Genomic DNA, 14,563 nt, shown 5'->3' with positions numbered 1-14,563 from the left:
ACAAATCGCCATACAATGTTCAAAAGTCAAATTTCAGATGTCGCCATTTTGAATGTTTTTTCGTGCTAAAATTTAGTGCTCAGTTAGTGCTATTTAGTGCCCTATACCCCACATTTAGTGCCCTCATAGTTTCCATACAAATCGCCATACAAAGTTCAAAAGTCAAATTTCAGATGTCGCCATTTTGAATGTTTTTCAGTGCTAAAATTTAGTGCTTATTAAGTGCTATTTAGTGCCCTATACCCCACATTTAGTGCCCTCATAGTTTCCATACAAATCGCCATACAAAGTTCAAAAGTCAAATTTCAGATGTCACCATTTTGAATGTTTTTCAGTGCTAAAATTATGTGATCATTTAGTGCTATTTAGTGTCCTATACCCCGCATTTAGCGCCCTCATTGTTTTCATGCAAATCGTCATATAAAGCCTTCGGCTAAGTGCAAGTATGGGGCTAAAAATGTTTTTCAGTTAGAATTTATACTTGATTTAACATATTTTCACACTGGAATGATTTAGTGCAAGCAAGTATCGGACTAAAAATGATATTTTCCTAAAATTCAAACTTGATTTAACATATTTCCACACTGGAACGATTTAGTGCCTTCGACTTAATGCAAGTATTGGGCAAAAAATGATATTTTCTTAAAATTCAAACATGAATCAACATATTTTCACACTGGAACGATTTAGTGCCTTCGACTTAGTGCAAGTATCGGACTGAAAATGATTTTTTCTTAAAATTCAAACTTGATTGAACATATTTTCACACTAGAATGATTTAGTGCCTTCGACAAAGTGCAAGTATCGGACTGAAAATGATGTTTTCTTAAAATTTAAACTTGCTTAAACATATTTCCACACCGGAACGATTTAGTGCCTTCGACTAAATGCAAGTATCGGGCAAAAAATGATATTTTATTAAAATTTAAACTTGATTTAACATTTTTTCACACTAGAATGATTTAGTGCCTTCGACTAAGTGCAAGTATCGGACTGAAAATGATATTTTCTTAAAATTCAAACATAATTAAACGTATTTCCACACTGGAATGATTTAGTGCCTTCTACTAAGTGCAAGTATCGGACGGAAAATGATATTTTCTGAAAATTCAAACTTGATTAAACATATTTTCTTACTGGAATAATTTAGTGCCTTAGAGTGAGTGCAAGTATCGAACGGAAAATTTTATTTTCCAAAAATTCAAACTTGATTCAACATATTTTCACACTGCAATGATTTAGTGCCTTCGACTTAGTGCAAGTATCGGACGGAAATAGTAGTTTATGCAACAAGTTGCAAAATAGTAGTTTATGCAACAAGTTGCAAAAAGATTTTTTCAGCACGAGTCGTACAAAGTTGAACTTTTCAGCACTTGTTTCGAAAAGTAAAATTTTTCAACATTTTTTTGATTTTAACGATTTATTGACAAAATACATGAAAATTCGACTTAAAATTTCACTCAACGGGTGTTTTTCGAAATTGCAAAAAATGTTGTATGGAACTCGTTGCAAAACTTGATTTTTTCAGCACTCGTCGTATTTATCCAACTCGGTGAACCTCGTTGGATAAATGTACGACTCGTGCTGAAAAAATCATCTTTTTGCAACTTGTTGCATAAACTACTATTTTGCAACTTGTTGCATAAATCACTATTTCCGTCCGATACTTAAGAACTTAAGAATTTTTTTTTTGAATTTTAAGAAAATATCATTTTCCGTTCGATACTTGCACTTAGTCTAAGGCACTAAATTATTCCAGTAAGAAAATATGTTTTATCAAGTTTGAATTTTCAGAAAATATAGATTTCCGTCCGATACTTGCACTTAGTCGAAGGCACTAAACCATTCCAGTGTGAAAATGTGTTGATTTATGTTTGAATTTTAAGAAAATATCATTTTTTGCCCAATACTTGCATTTATTCCAAGGCACTTAATCGTTCCAGTGTGGAAATATGTTTAATCAAGTTTGAATTTTAAGAAGATATCATTTTCAGTCCGATACTTGCACTTAGTCGAAGGCACTAAATCATTCCAGTGTGAAAATATGTTTAATCTAGTTTGAATTTTAAGAAAATATCATTTTTTGACCGATACTTGCACTTAGTCGAAGGCACTAAATCATTCCAAGGTGAAAATATGTTGAATCAAGTTTGAATTTTTAGAAAATATAATTTTCCGTCCGATACTTGCACTTAGTCTAAGGCACTAAATTATTCCAGTAAGAAAATATGTTTAATCAAGTTTGAATTTTAAGAAAATATCATTTTCAGTCCGATACTTGCACTTAGTCGAAGGCACTAAATCATTCTAGTGTGAAAATATGTTCAATCAAGTTTAAATTTTAAGAAAACATCATTTTTTGCCCAACACTTGCATTTAGTCGAAGGCACTAAATCATTCTAGTGTGAAAAAATGTTAAATCAAGTTTAAATTTTAATAAAATATCATTTTTTGCCCGATACTTGCATTTAGTCGAAGGCACTAAATCGTTCCGGTGTGGAAATATGTTTAAGCAAGTTTAAATTTTAAGAAAACATCATTTTCAGTCCGATACTTGCACTTTGTCGAAGGCACTAAATCATTCTAGTGTGAAAATATGTTCAATCAAGTTTGAATTTTTAGAAAAAATCATTTTCAGTCCGATACTTGCACTAAGTCGAAGGCACTAAATCGTTCCAGTGTGAAAATATGTTGATTCATGTTTGAATTTTAAGAAAATATCATTTTTTGCCCAATACTTGCATTAAGTCGAAGGCACTAAATCGTTCCAGTGTGGAAATATGTTAAATCAAGTTTGAATTTTAGGAAAATATCATTTTTAGTCCGATACTTGCTTGCACTAAATCATTCCAGTGTGAAAATATGTTAAATCAAGTATAAACTCTAACTAAAAATCATTTTTAGCCCCATACTTGCACTTAGCCGAAGGCTTTATATGACGATTTGCATGAAAACAATGAGGGCGCTAAATGCGGGGTATAGGACACTAAATAGCACTAAGTGAGCACATAATTTTAGCACTGAAAAACATTCAAAATGGTGACATCTGAAATTTGACTTTTGAACTTTGTATGGCGATTTGTATGGAAACTATGAGGGCACTAAATGTGGGGTATAGGGCACTAAATAGCACTAAATAAGCACTAAATTTTAGCACTGAAAAACATTCAAAATGGCGACATCTGAAATTTGACTTTTGAACTTTGTATGGCGATTTGTATGGAAACTATGAGGGCACTAAATGTGGGGTATAGGGCACTAAATAGCACTAAATAAGCACTAAATTGTAGCACTGAAAAACATTCAAAATGGCAACATGTGTCATCTGGCTTGTATTTCAAATTTTTGTATGGCGATTTGTATGGAAACCATGAGGGCACTAAATGTGGGGTATAGGGCACTAAATAGCACTAACTGAGCACTAAGTTTTAGCACGAAAAAACATTCAAAATTGCGACATCTGAAATTTGACTTTTGAACTTTGTATGGCGATTTGTATGGAAACTATGAGGGCACTAAATGTGGGGTATAGGGCACTAAATAGCACTTAATAAGCACTAAATTTTAGCACGAAAAAACATTCAAAATGGCGACATCTGAAATTTGACTTTTGAACTTTGTATGGCGATTTGTATGGAAACTATGAGGGCACTAAATATGGGGTGTAGGGCACTAAATAGCACTAAATGAGCACTAAATTTTAGCACAAAGAAAATTCAAAATGGCGACATGTGTCATCTGGCTTGTATTTCAAATTTTTGTATGGCGATTTGTATGGAAACCATGAAGGCACTAAATGTGGGGTATAGGGCACTAAATAGCACTAAATGAGCACTAAATTTTAGCACTGAAAAACATTCAAAATGGCGACATCTGAAATTTGACTTTTGAACTTTGTATGGCAATTTGTATGGAAACTATGAGGGCACTAAATGTGGGTTATAGGGCACTAAATAGCACTAAATAAGGACATAATTTAAGCACTGAAAAACATTCAAAATGGCGACATCTGAAATTTGACTTTTGAACATTGTATGGCAATTTGTATGGAAACTATGAGGGCACTAAATGTGGGGTATAGGGCACTAAATAGCACTTAATAAGCACTAAATTTTAGCACTGAAAAACATTCAAAATGGCGACATTTGAAATTTGACTTTTGAACTTTGTATGGCGATTTGTATGGAAACTATGAGGGCACTAAATGTGGGGTATAGGGCACTAAATAGCACTAACTGAGCACTAAATTGTAGCACTGAAAAACATTCAAAATGGCGACATCTGAAATTTGACTTTTGAACTTTGTATGGCGATTTGTATGGAAACTATGAGGGCACTAAATATGGGGTATAGGGCACTAAATAGCACTAAATGAGCACTAAATTTTAGCACGAAAAAACATTCAAAATGGCGACATCTGAAATTTGACTTTTGAACTTTGTATGGCGATTTGTATGGAAACTATGAGGGCACTAAATATGGGGTATAGGGCACTAAATATCACTAAATGAGCACTAAATTCTAGCACAAAGAAAATTCAAAATGGCGACATCTGAAATTTGACTTTTGAACATTGTATGGCGATTTGTATGGAAACTATGAGGGCACTAAATATGGGGTATAGGGCACTAAATAGCACTAAATGAGCACTAAATTTTAGCACGAAAAAACATTCAAAATGGCGACATCTGAAATTTGACTATTGAACTTTGTATGGCGATTTGTATGGAAACTATGAGGGCACTAAATGTGGGGTATAGGGCACTAAATAGCACTAAATAAGCACTAAATTTTAGCACTGAAAAACATTCAAAATGGCAACATTTGAAATTTGACTTTTGAACTTTGTATGGCGATTTGTATGGAAACTATGAGGGCACTAAATGTGGGGTATAGGGCACTAAATAGCACTAAATAAGCACTTAATTGTAGCACTGAAAAACATTCAAAATGGCGACATCTGAAATTTGACTTTTGAACTTTGTATGGCGATTTGTATGGAAACTATGAGGGCACTAAATATGGGGTATAGGGCACTAAATAGCACTAAATGAGCACTAAATTTTAGCACAAAGAAAATTCAAAATGGCGACATGTGCCATCTGGCTTGTATTTCAAATTTTTGTATGGCGATTTGTATGGAAACTATGAGGGCACTAAATATGGGGTATAGGGCACTAAATAGCACTAAATGAGCACTTAATTTTAGCACGAAAAAACATTCAAAATGGCGACATCTGAAATTTGACTTTTGAACTTTGTATGGCGATTTGTATGGAAACCAAGAGGGCACTAAATGTGGGTTATAGGGCACTAAATAGCACTAAATAAGCACATAATTTTAGCACTGAAAAACATTCAAAATGGCGACATCTGAAATTTGACTTTTGAACATTGTATGGCAATTTGTATGGAAACTATGAGGGCACTAAATGTGGGGTATAGGGCACTAAATAGCACTTAATAAGCACTAAATTGTAGCACTGAAAAACATTCAAAATGGCGACATCTGAAATTTGACTTTTGAACTTTGTATGGCGATTTGTATGGAAACTATGAGGGCACTAAATGTGGGGTATAGGGCACTAAATAGCACTAAATGAGCACTAAATTTTAGCACGAAAAAACATTCAAAATGGCGACATCTGAAATTTGACTTTTGAACTTTGTATGGCGATTTGTATGGAAACTATGAGGGCACTAAATGTGGGGTATAGGGCACTAAATAGCACTAACTGAGCACTAAATTTTAGCACGAAAAAACATTCAAAATGGCGACATCTGAAATTTGACTTTTGAACTTTGTATGGCGATTTGTATGGAAACTATGAGGGCACTAAATGTGGGGTATAGGGCACTAAATAGCACTAACTGAGCACTAAATTTTAGCACTGAAAAACATTCAAAATGGCGACATCTGAAATTTGACTTTTGAACTTTGTATGGCGATTTGTATGGAAACTATGAGGGCACTAAATGTGGGGTATAGGGCACTAAATAGCACTAAATGAGCACTAAATTTTAGCACAAAAAAAATTCAAAATGGCGACATGTGTCATCTGGCTTGTATTTCAAATTTTGTATGGCGATTTGTATGGAAACTATGAGGGCACTAAATATGGGGTATAGGGCACTAAATAGCACTAAATGAGCACTAAATTTTAGCACAAAGAAAATTCAAAATGGCGACATGTGTCATCTGGCTTGTATTTCAAATTTTGTATGGCAATTTGTATGGAAACTATAAGGGCACTAAATGTGGGGTAAAGGGCACTAAATAGCACTAAATGAGCACTAAATTTTAGCACAAAGAAAATTCAAAATGGCGACATGTGTCATCTGGCTTGTATTTCAAATTTTTGTATGGCGATTTGTATGGAAACTATGAGGGCACTAAATATGGGGTATAGGGCACTAAATAGCACTAAATGAGCACTAAATTTTAGCACAAAGAAAATTCAAAATGGCGACATGTGTCATCTGGCTTGTATTTCAAATTTTGTATGGCAATTTGTATGGAAACTATAAGGGCACTAAATGTGGGGTATAGGGCACTAAATAGCACTAAATGAGCACTAAATTTTAGCACAAAGAAAATTCAAAATGGCGACATGTGTCATCTGGCTTGTATAGACCTGTTTTTTTTAATTAAAAATCATAGACGTACGTAAATATAATACCTAGGAGATTAGCATCTAACTCCATCGTATCTCTAATGTTGCCATATCAGCACAATGACGTTCAATTATGGCTCATAACAAGAGTTTTTTTTTTACTGAAATCGAGTGACAATTGACAAATAGATGAATATGACGTGAGCAAGTAGGGGAGAGTGGGGAGACTTGATCCCCGGGGACACTTGATCCCAAGCCTGTATCTCGTCAGCATGTGGGTAAAACAATTAGCTTGGTTCTAGAAAGTTGTGCGAAATTGACTTAAACTCATTGTAGAAAACAGAGAAAAAAATTTAAAAAATGTTTAGATTGAGTTACACACATTTTCTAAAAAGTGCTGCAAAAAAACCTCCAAGATATCATTTTTCTTTCTTTTAATACACCCAACTGGCAGTCGCATGATTGTGATGCATGGCGGCATGAAAGTATATCAGAATCTGCATGAAATCTGTCCTCATGCATTTTTTGCGATATAGGAGTATGACATTTTTGCCCGTTACCGACAATTATCGACATTACTGACGGCTTTTTGGATGTATTTCACAAAAAAAAAACACTTAGTAGAACGAGGATTGAACCACCAACTTCTTGGTTATTGATCCGACACGCTACCACCGCGCCATGGACGCTTGATGAAAAGTGAGTGAAAGAGCACCAACATATGCTTCTCTTTGGAGTGTTGCTCGGAGACGGGCCAGCTTTATATGTGTTGGTGAGAACTGCAGATCGCTGAAATTTTTACACGCGGGCAAAAATGATCTACGGGCTTGCTGCAAAAAATGTTATAAAATATGACATTTTCTGCAGCAAATCCAATGTTGCAGATTTTGAGATATATTTTTCCTTTGGGTGTATGAATATAATACACTAAACATTTATTCAATTTTTTTATACATGAATTGTTTGATAAACTTATCAACTGGGAAGCCCTTACGCATTTAACGTTAAATTTATTGTCATACTATTTTTAAAATCAATTATTCAAAAAAGTGCGTTTAGGGAGACTTGATCCCTGCATTTTTACAGTCACTGGAATCAGCCTCAAGATTATTTAATTGGGTTGGGTTTTCGTACATAGTTTCCTTTAGTATAGTTGTACATAACTTACTGCAGTTTGAACAATTTTTCAAAAGTTTTGTAAACAAAAATTACCAGCTTTTATAAACATGTTCAATTTTGATCTAAAAAAGAATATTTTAAGTTTTTAAACATTTAAATACTAAACATGTTATATTTTGAACACAAACGTATTGGTTTTACATGAAATAGCTGTTACTTATAGAAAATTAAAAGTTTGGATGAATAAGAAACATTTTGCTTAAAGTTTCTTAAAAATGTTGAAAGGGGGATCAAGTTACCCCTAACGTTTTGAAAATACCGGTTTAAAATATATTTTTTTAAACTCTTGGCATGATGCGAAGAGTTCATCTGATGAAATATCCTTATCAGCAAAACATAGTTGAATGTTTAAGCTTTCAATTCATGCTAAAAGTTCATAGTTTTATGAGAAATTGACAGAGTTATGTGCGATACAAAAAAAGGGATCAAGTCTCCCCACTCTCCCCTAAGTTTCTATCAACAGTTTTACAAAAAAAAGTTGTTTAAGGTGGTAGGTGGTGCCCTTCTATATTGGGGCAACGACTGTCAATGATGGTTCTGAATTCAGGGTCCAGAAATAGTAAATTGAAATGAAAATATAATAACTTACTAATGTTCAATGTTTCTACAAACAACACAAAGGAAACCTTTTTTTGATTGAAATATTATGAATCAAGATTTGAATGTTTTTTTCTGAAACAAATATGGCCGCCAAATGGCCGATTGGGGATGATGCCTTCCAGAGCCTTAAATATTAAATATCAGCTAATTGCCAAACATACGAGAGTTTTACAAAAATATATAAAATTAAATAGAGAATATTGAAAGCGCTAGACATTTTGTGGATCTATAAACTTAAAATTTTCACATTTTCCCAATAAGCTTTATATATGCTTAATACAAATTTGAATGCTTTAAAATTCTAATCGATTACTAAATATTGAACTGTTCATCTATTTTCACAATCCAATCTGAATTTCAAAACTATTTTTTTTATTCCCGGAACAAAATATAAAAATTGCTGGGATTTGGGAATTCCCGGTTTGACGAACTTATCACAGCCATTTAGTCCGCCATCTTAGGTTTGAAATTTCCACATAACGTTAGAAAATATTTTAGCACAGTGACCCATAACAAAACAAAAAAATGGTGATTTGAAATGATTTTTTTTTCGAGAACTTCGGATAATGCAGTGGGGACTGTCAACCTTTTTGTTTATTCTTTTATGATTTTAAAACCGCCTTAAACGAGAGTTATACAAACACACTCAAAATGCAAAATATAAAGCATAGTCAGTTGGGGCTTTAAAAAAACTCCAGAAGTATTCCTTTGAAATAGTCAAGTATTCTATCGTGAAGTTCCATATGAGTCAATAAATGACAATTTTTGATATTACACTCTACATGTGCAATCACTTGCCAGAATCTATTTTTGGCAATCAGGTCCGATATCTCATTCCTACTCGCTCTCTTTCTCTCTGGTGCGAAACTATTCCCCTTCCCTTTCCAATCAATTTGTACCGCGCGCGTGTAATTTCACCTGCTCCAGGCCCCCAGATCTCGGCACGAACGACACAAACAATCGATAGATTTTCCTCCTGGCCAGGCAAAATTTGGTGGACTTTATGAGGGTGGTGGTGGCGGTGGTCAGAATGACCATAATGATGATGTCCGGTGTAGAACTCACCTGGTTTGTGTGTGTGTGTATTTGAGATTTATGTGACAAATACGTACACGTTAAAGTGGTTTCAAGAGTGTTGGTGCCATTTCACACATGCACATGCTGGGCGAATGCAACTGAATGCACACACTGAAAAAGGGGGGTCGGTCCTTTTTTTTGTGCTTCGCGTTGTCCTGCAAATGCACACACTAGGACACCCGGACTGCGAGTCTCCGCGGGTGGGCGGATGTTTGTAGTAGTACTCTACTAGAGCAGAGCTCGTACTACGATGGCTACTACTACTACTACTACGACTGCTGCCAACTCTCATTCCGGTGTGGATTGTGTAGTACTACTACGGGACAATTTCCCGGTCCAGCAAGAGGGGGGAGGTTTTCCAGTTTCCGGGACGGTAGCAGTAAAATTTCAAGGATTATTGGAATTTGAAATGGTTCTGCCCTTGCCCGCTGCACGTCCCCTGAAGATATCCTCCAAAAAAGGATGAGCAATATGACTGCAATTACAGCCATGATGATGATGATGCAATGGAATTTCTGGTGGTTCTCACAGCAGAAGAAGGGGAAGCGCTTTGTTCCTATTTTTTGGGGCAGAAATTTACAAGAATTGAGCAGGTCAATTCCTGTAATGTTGATACTCCACTCTACGTTCGTCCTGAAGGCAATTCCTGTGATGTTTTTCTAATGCTTTTATTGTACACCCTGTTGGTATGAAAAACAAATTGCAGACATTTTTAAATTTACGAAGTGTTCACGTTACATATAAATCCAAAGTTAGAAAAGGTTAACAAGTTTATCATAATTCTTGGTGCCTTGAACGATACGAGCTATTTATTTTTGATTCTTCTTAGTGATGTCTCTTTGGTCTCTTTTGCTAACTAGATACACGCAGAAAAATAAGGCATATTTGAATCAACAAAACGTTTTGTTGATTTGAAAATCAATTTTTTTGTTGAATCAACGCTAAACGTCAAAGCAGCATTTTCAAAACAACAAAAGACTTTTGTGGAATCGACAAAATCAAGGTTTGTTTCAACGCAAAATCGGCGTTGATTATATTCAACAAAAATTTTGTTGATTCAAACCTCGTACAGGCTGATTCTACAAAACTTTTTTCTGCGTGTAGGAATCCCAGCAAGATTGGTACAAGAGAGCACAGATGCATCGATTCATACACTACGAATCGACGCTGTCGTGCTATCTTGTCGCACTTGATGTTTGACCTTTAGTAAACTAAAAATATAGCACGCAATGTAGACACAGGGCCTCGTGGCGCGGTGGTTAGCGGCTTCGGCTGCCGATCCCTAAGTTGCTATGGGGCGCGGGTTCGATTCCCGCCTTATCCTCCTGGTCTTCTATCGGATGGGGAAGTAAAACTTCGGTCCATTTGCGTAAAAGAGGTTTTGGGTGACTCACCACACATAACCTTCGGACGCCTAGAAATGAGCAGAAACTTGCAACAGAGCCCACAAAAGACCCGGGGGTCGTTAAAGTGGATTGCTTTGCTTTTTGTAAACAATAACAAACACGTTTAATTTGGCTGACCATTCTGTGTATTGTCTCGAAGTTTGGTTGAATTTGGTTGCCGAAATCCCAAGTTATAATTACAAATAAAAAAAAAACTCTAGAATTGTTTATGGTACTCTTGCATCTACTTGTTTCAAATGCGTTCTGACCGGGATGTTGGCCAGTTGTTGCACCTACAGATTTTTTCATGTATAAGTTTACTGTTTAAGACAAGTTTACAATGACAAATCGGCATAACACATACAGTCATCCCACATATTCGGAACACCCACAAATTCGGAACACTTTTATGATAATTTGTCAATAGCATGCCAAAAGTAGCTTTTCTGTCGACCTTACTATTTTTAGAACCTTCATTTGGACATTATCTTGCTATTTCACTAGTAAAAGTAGTACTTTTTGAACAAAAAACTTCATTCTAAGACTATTTTGTCCATAGCAGCAAAACACTGCCTCCAAATGGTCTGTTTCATAATTGTGGGATGTTATTGTGCCTCCCACAATTGTGGAACACCTGAATTTAATTGATATTTTCACAAAAAAAGTTTTCAGACCATTCATAAAACATTACTAAGCATGAGTTTCACTAGTTGCAGTGTGTGAAGTCATTATTTTGTTACAAATCTGTACTCCTGGAGGGATCCAAAGTTTGTTTACATCTGTAAGAAAAAAGTGTTCCGAATTTGTGGATTTCAAGGGTCAAAGTATTTCTTCAAAAACTTGATATAAAAGTTAAAATTTGCAGTTGTTCGATACAGCATTCGAAAGATCGCAAGAAAAGCTTTCAAATGAAGGTAAAAGCGAATCATTAAGTTCAATTATCGATTTGCTATGATTTTTTGAACATTGGCCGATCTGGAAACCGTTCCGAATATGTGGGATGACTGTAGGTGGCAACGAAAATGTTCTCAAAATTTGTGTTTTCGACGACGACGCAACAGCAAAAGCATGAATAAATTTCCAAAACCTCTCCTTCCCCCAAACGATAACAATAGCAATCACAACCTTCTCCCGAAAGCTCCCAAATAACAACAACACCAACTGACATCACGAATACAAACAGAATTAAGTGTAGTCTCGCATAATCCGGTGCGCTGTCGAACAAAGCTCCCAAAAGTCATGGCCTACCTTTACCCTTTTCCCGCCCTGTTTCCCTGTTCCTGTCCCTGAAATGACTTGTGTGTGCTGTGTTGGTATAATCTTGCCCGAGAAGGAAACGACTTTGTCTTTCGCATTACATTCGGGAAAACGCAGCTTAATGAAAACTCGCTTTTACCCCGTTGGCCGCTTGTAGTTTCCTGTGTGGTTTTCCAAAACCCAAAAAATAAACCAGAACGCAAACCACCCTTACTCTTGAACCACATTGACTTCCGCAGCCCGTCGCGTAATCAATATTGTCCTGATGAAAAAAAAAATAACACACACCACGAGCAGGTAGAGCCAGGAAATTGTCCTAACCTTAAAAGTTTTTCCCCAGAACGGACGACAAATAGAACAGGGAAGAAGGGGGATGTGGGTCACGCAGCAGACAGAAATTGTGGAATTGTTGTCCCTTTATTCGACCTAGTTGGCGGGCATTTTCGACAAAACCAAACAAGTTACTTGTCAAATATGACAAATCAATGCAAGATAGGTCCAAAATAGCAACAAGTGAGGCAAACTCCACCCCAGAAGTGTCATTACTGGCAGCCCTGAATGCCATCCAAGAGTTGGCCATGGCCTCTCAGCGGCAGTAATACGCAACAAAATTGTGTCGTTCTGTTCAAGTTCTGTTGCTGCCTTCGAAACCTACGAGTAGGCTATGAAATTTTATGGCAGGGCGAGGAACGACGTGCGGTGGAAAATGACCAGAATATCGATTAACCTACCGAAAGGTTCTTTGCCTGACGAGAGACCTGATGGATGTTATTTCTGTACTCGTTCCGATCAGCGGTTGGCAGTGAATCAATGTTGACTTAGGAATTTACCGAAAAATGATTTTCTGTTGAAAGATAACCTTGTTTTATGATATGAAAAGAAACGAAACGAAAACAAAAATCTAATCATGTTCGTTTTATGCTTTTCTTTCATTTCAGGTAAGAGATATTTGGAGACACTGCAGTAAGTTGCATTAAAAGAAATGGGATATCAACGCTGGTAACGACAACACATACCTATATTTACTCGGTAAATAGATATAAATATATTTTTTTCTGCAGATTTCCTAGACAAAATACTATTTTTTCTTGTCATTCTGTAATTACAAAAAGGCCTACTTATAATCATAAAAAATAACAATGCCGAGAAGTTCATTCAAGCATTCATTTGTAGCACTCGTATCAAAAAGTAATATTTTTACTTATTTTTTTCAAATTTTATTTAATTTAAAAGTACGTTTTGAAATTGCATACAATTTTGGTATGCAATTCAAGATTATTGCTATAAAAGAATGAGAGTCAAAGGATATTGCAAATAAAAATTACAACTTTTAATTGTATTGTTTTCATTTTAAATATTTGGATAAGCTTCATAGGCAAGTTAAAATATATGTTAATTATCAGTTTTTGTTTTTAATTTTACATGATCGACACAATAATCAAAGAATTATAACATCAACATGAACATTGAAAAAAAAAAAATAGGTTTCCTTCCAATACCTCTATAATTCCTGGTGGATATAATTTTAATTTACTGCCATCAAAATCTAGCAATTGTTGTCTCCCGACAAACTTTCAACAAGGGGTACGACACTGTGTCATGTTTGTATTCTTTCGAAAAAATAACCCTTGTCAACTGGTGCCGCCACACAGACACCGACTTACTCCGATTAGCTTGTGGGCCACGATAAAAGGACACACTTGCGGTTGCCTCAGGTCCCTTTCTCTCTGTCCCAGTCATCCCGCTTTGTGTTCCCCATGTCGGTCTTAATAAGCTCTCCCCCACTTGTTTGTTGTTTGTTTTCCTTTGCTTTGATGTCCACTTGTGGTTTCCGTCAGACTCCTCTGAGGTTAAACTTTTAAAATCAGCTTGATTATGGAATTTTAATTCCCATTCCAAGTCTAAAGTGTAAAGCCTCTTTAACCCGAAACAGCTATGTGTCAAACAACTGTCAGACGCGCGGCGCGATTAACGATGGGGGGAACGCCACCCTCGGAATTCTTTTCACACGAGCCAAAACGTCACATTTTGGGAAGCCCGTTCGGCCGCAGTAAATGGCCCGAGATACTCGCACATAATTGACTAAAGTATCGACCATAAATCTTGCCCCGCGGCCCACTCCGGAAATCGTTATTAGCCACTTAATCTTTTTTTTTCGTTCGGGAGGGTGGGGTGCCCAACATTTTTAATGACTTTTGTCGTCGTCATCGTTTTGACGTTGGCTTTGGCAAAGGATGATTATAATGTGCGATGATGATGATGATGTCAGTGATGATTTCAGCTAAATTTTGCCTCCGTTATGATTATAAATGTTTCCATCGACGCGTACGCTGGGATTCGAAACCAATACTCATTTGCCCTCGTCGAAGTGGGTAAGGGATTCAAAGGTGCTAATCCGGATGTGCGGAGGAGAAGGGAAGAGTTATTTTCCATCTGGTTCTGGTTTAATGA

General features: G+C 36.0%; 2 protein-coding genes across 4 annotated transcripts in view; one reads left to right on the top strand and one right to left on the bottom strand.

The window, feature by feature from the left end:
* The window catches only part of LOC120416206 (polypyrimidine tract-binding protein 2), a 325,004-nt gene that overhangs the window by 32,644 nt on the left and 277,797 nt on the right, over positions 1–14,563 (bottom strand). The window lies entirely within an intron of this gene.
* LOC120416050 (rho GTPase-activating protein 100F) overlaps positions 1–14,563 on the top strand; it is a 96,690-nt gene that overhangs the window by 29,487 nt on the left and 52,640 nt on the right. The gene's annotated exons all lie outside the window — the stretch shown is intronic.

The sequence above is a fragment of the Culex pipiens genome, chromosome 1 (genome assembly GCF_016801865.2).
Source record: "Culex pipiens pallens isolate TS chromosome 1, TS_CPP_V2, whole genome shotgun sequence".
NCBI classification, from domain to species: domain Eukaryota; kingdom Metazoa; phylum Arthropoda; class Insecta; order Diptera; family Culicidae; genus Culex; species Culex pipiens.
Note: the sequence above shows the minus strand (reverse complement) of the source record. Positions and strands in the feature narration are given on the sequence as shown.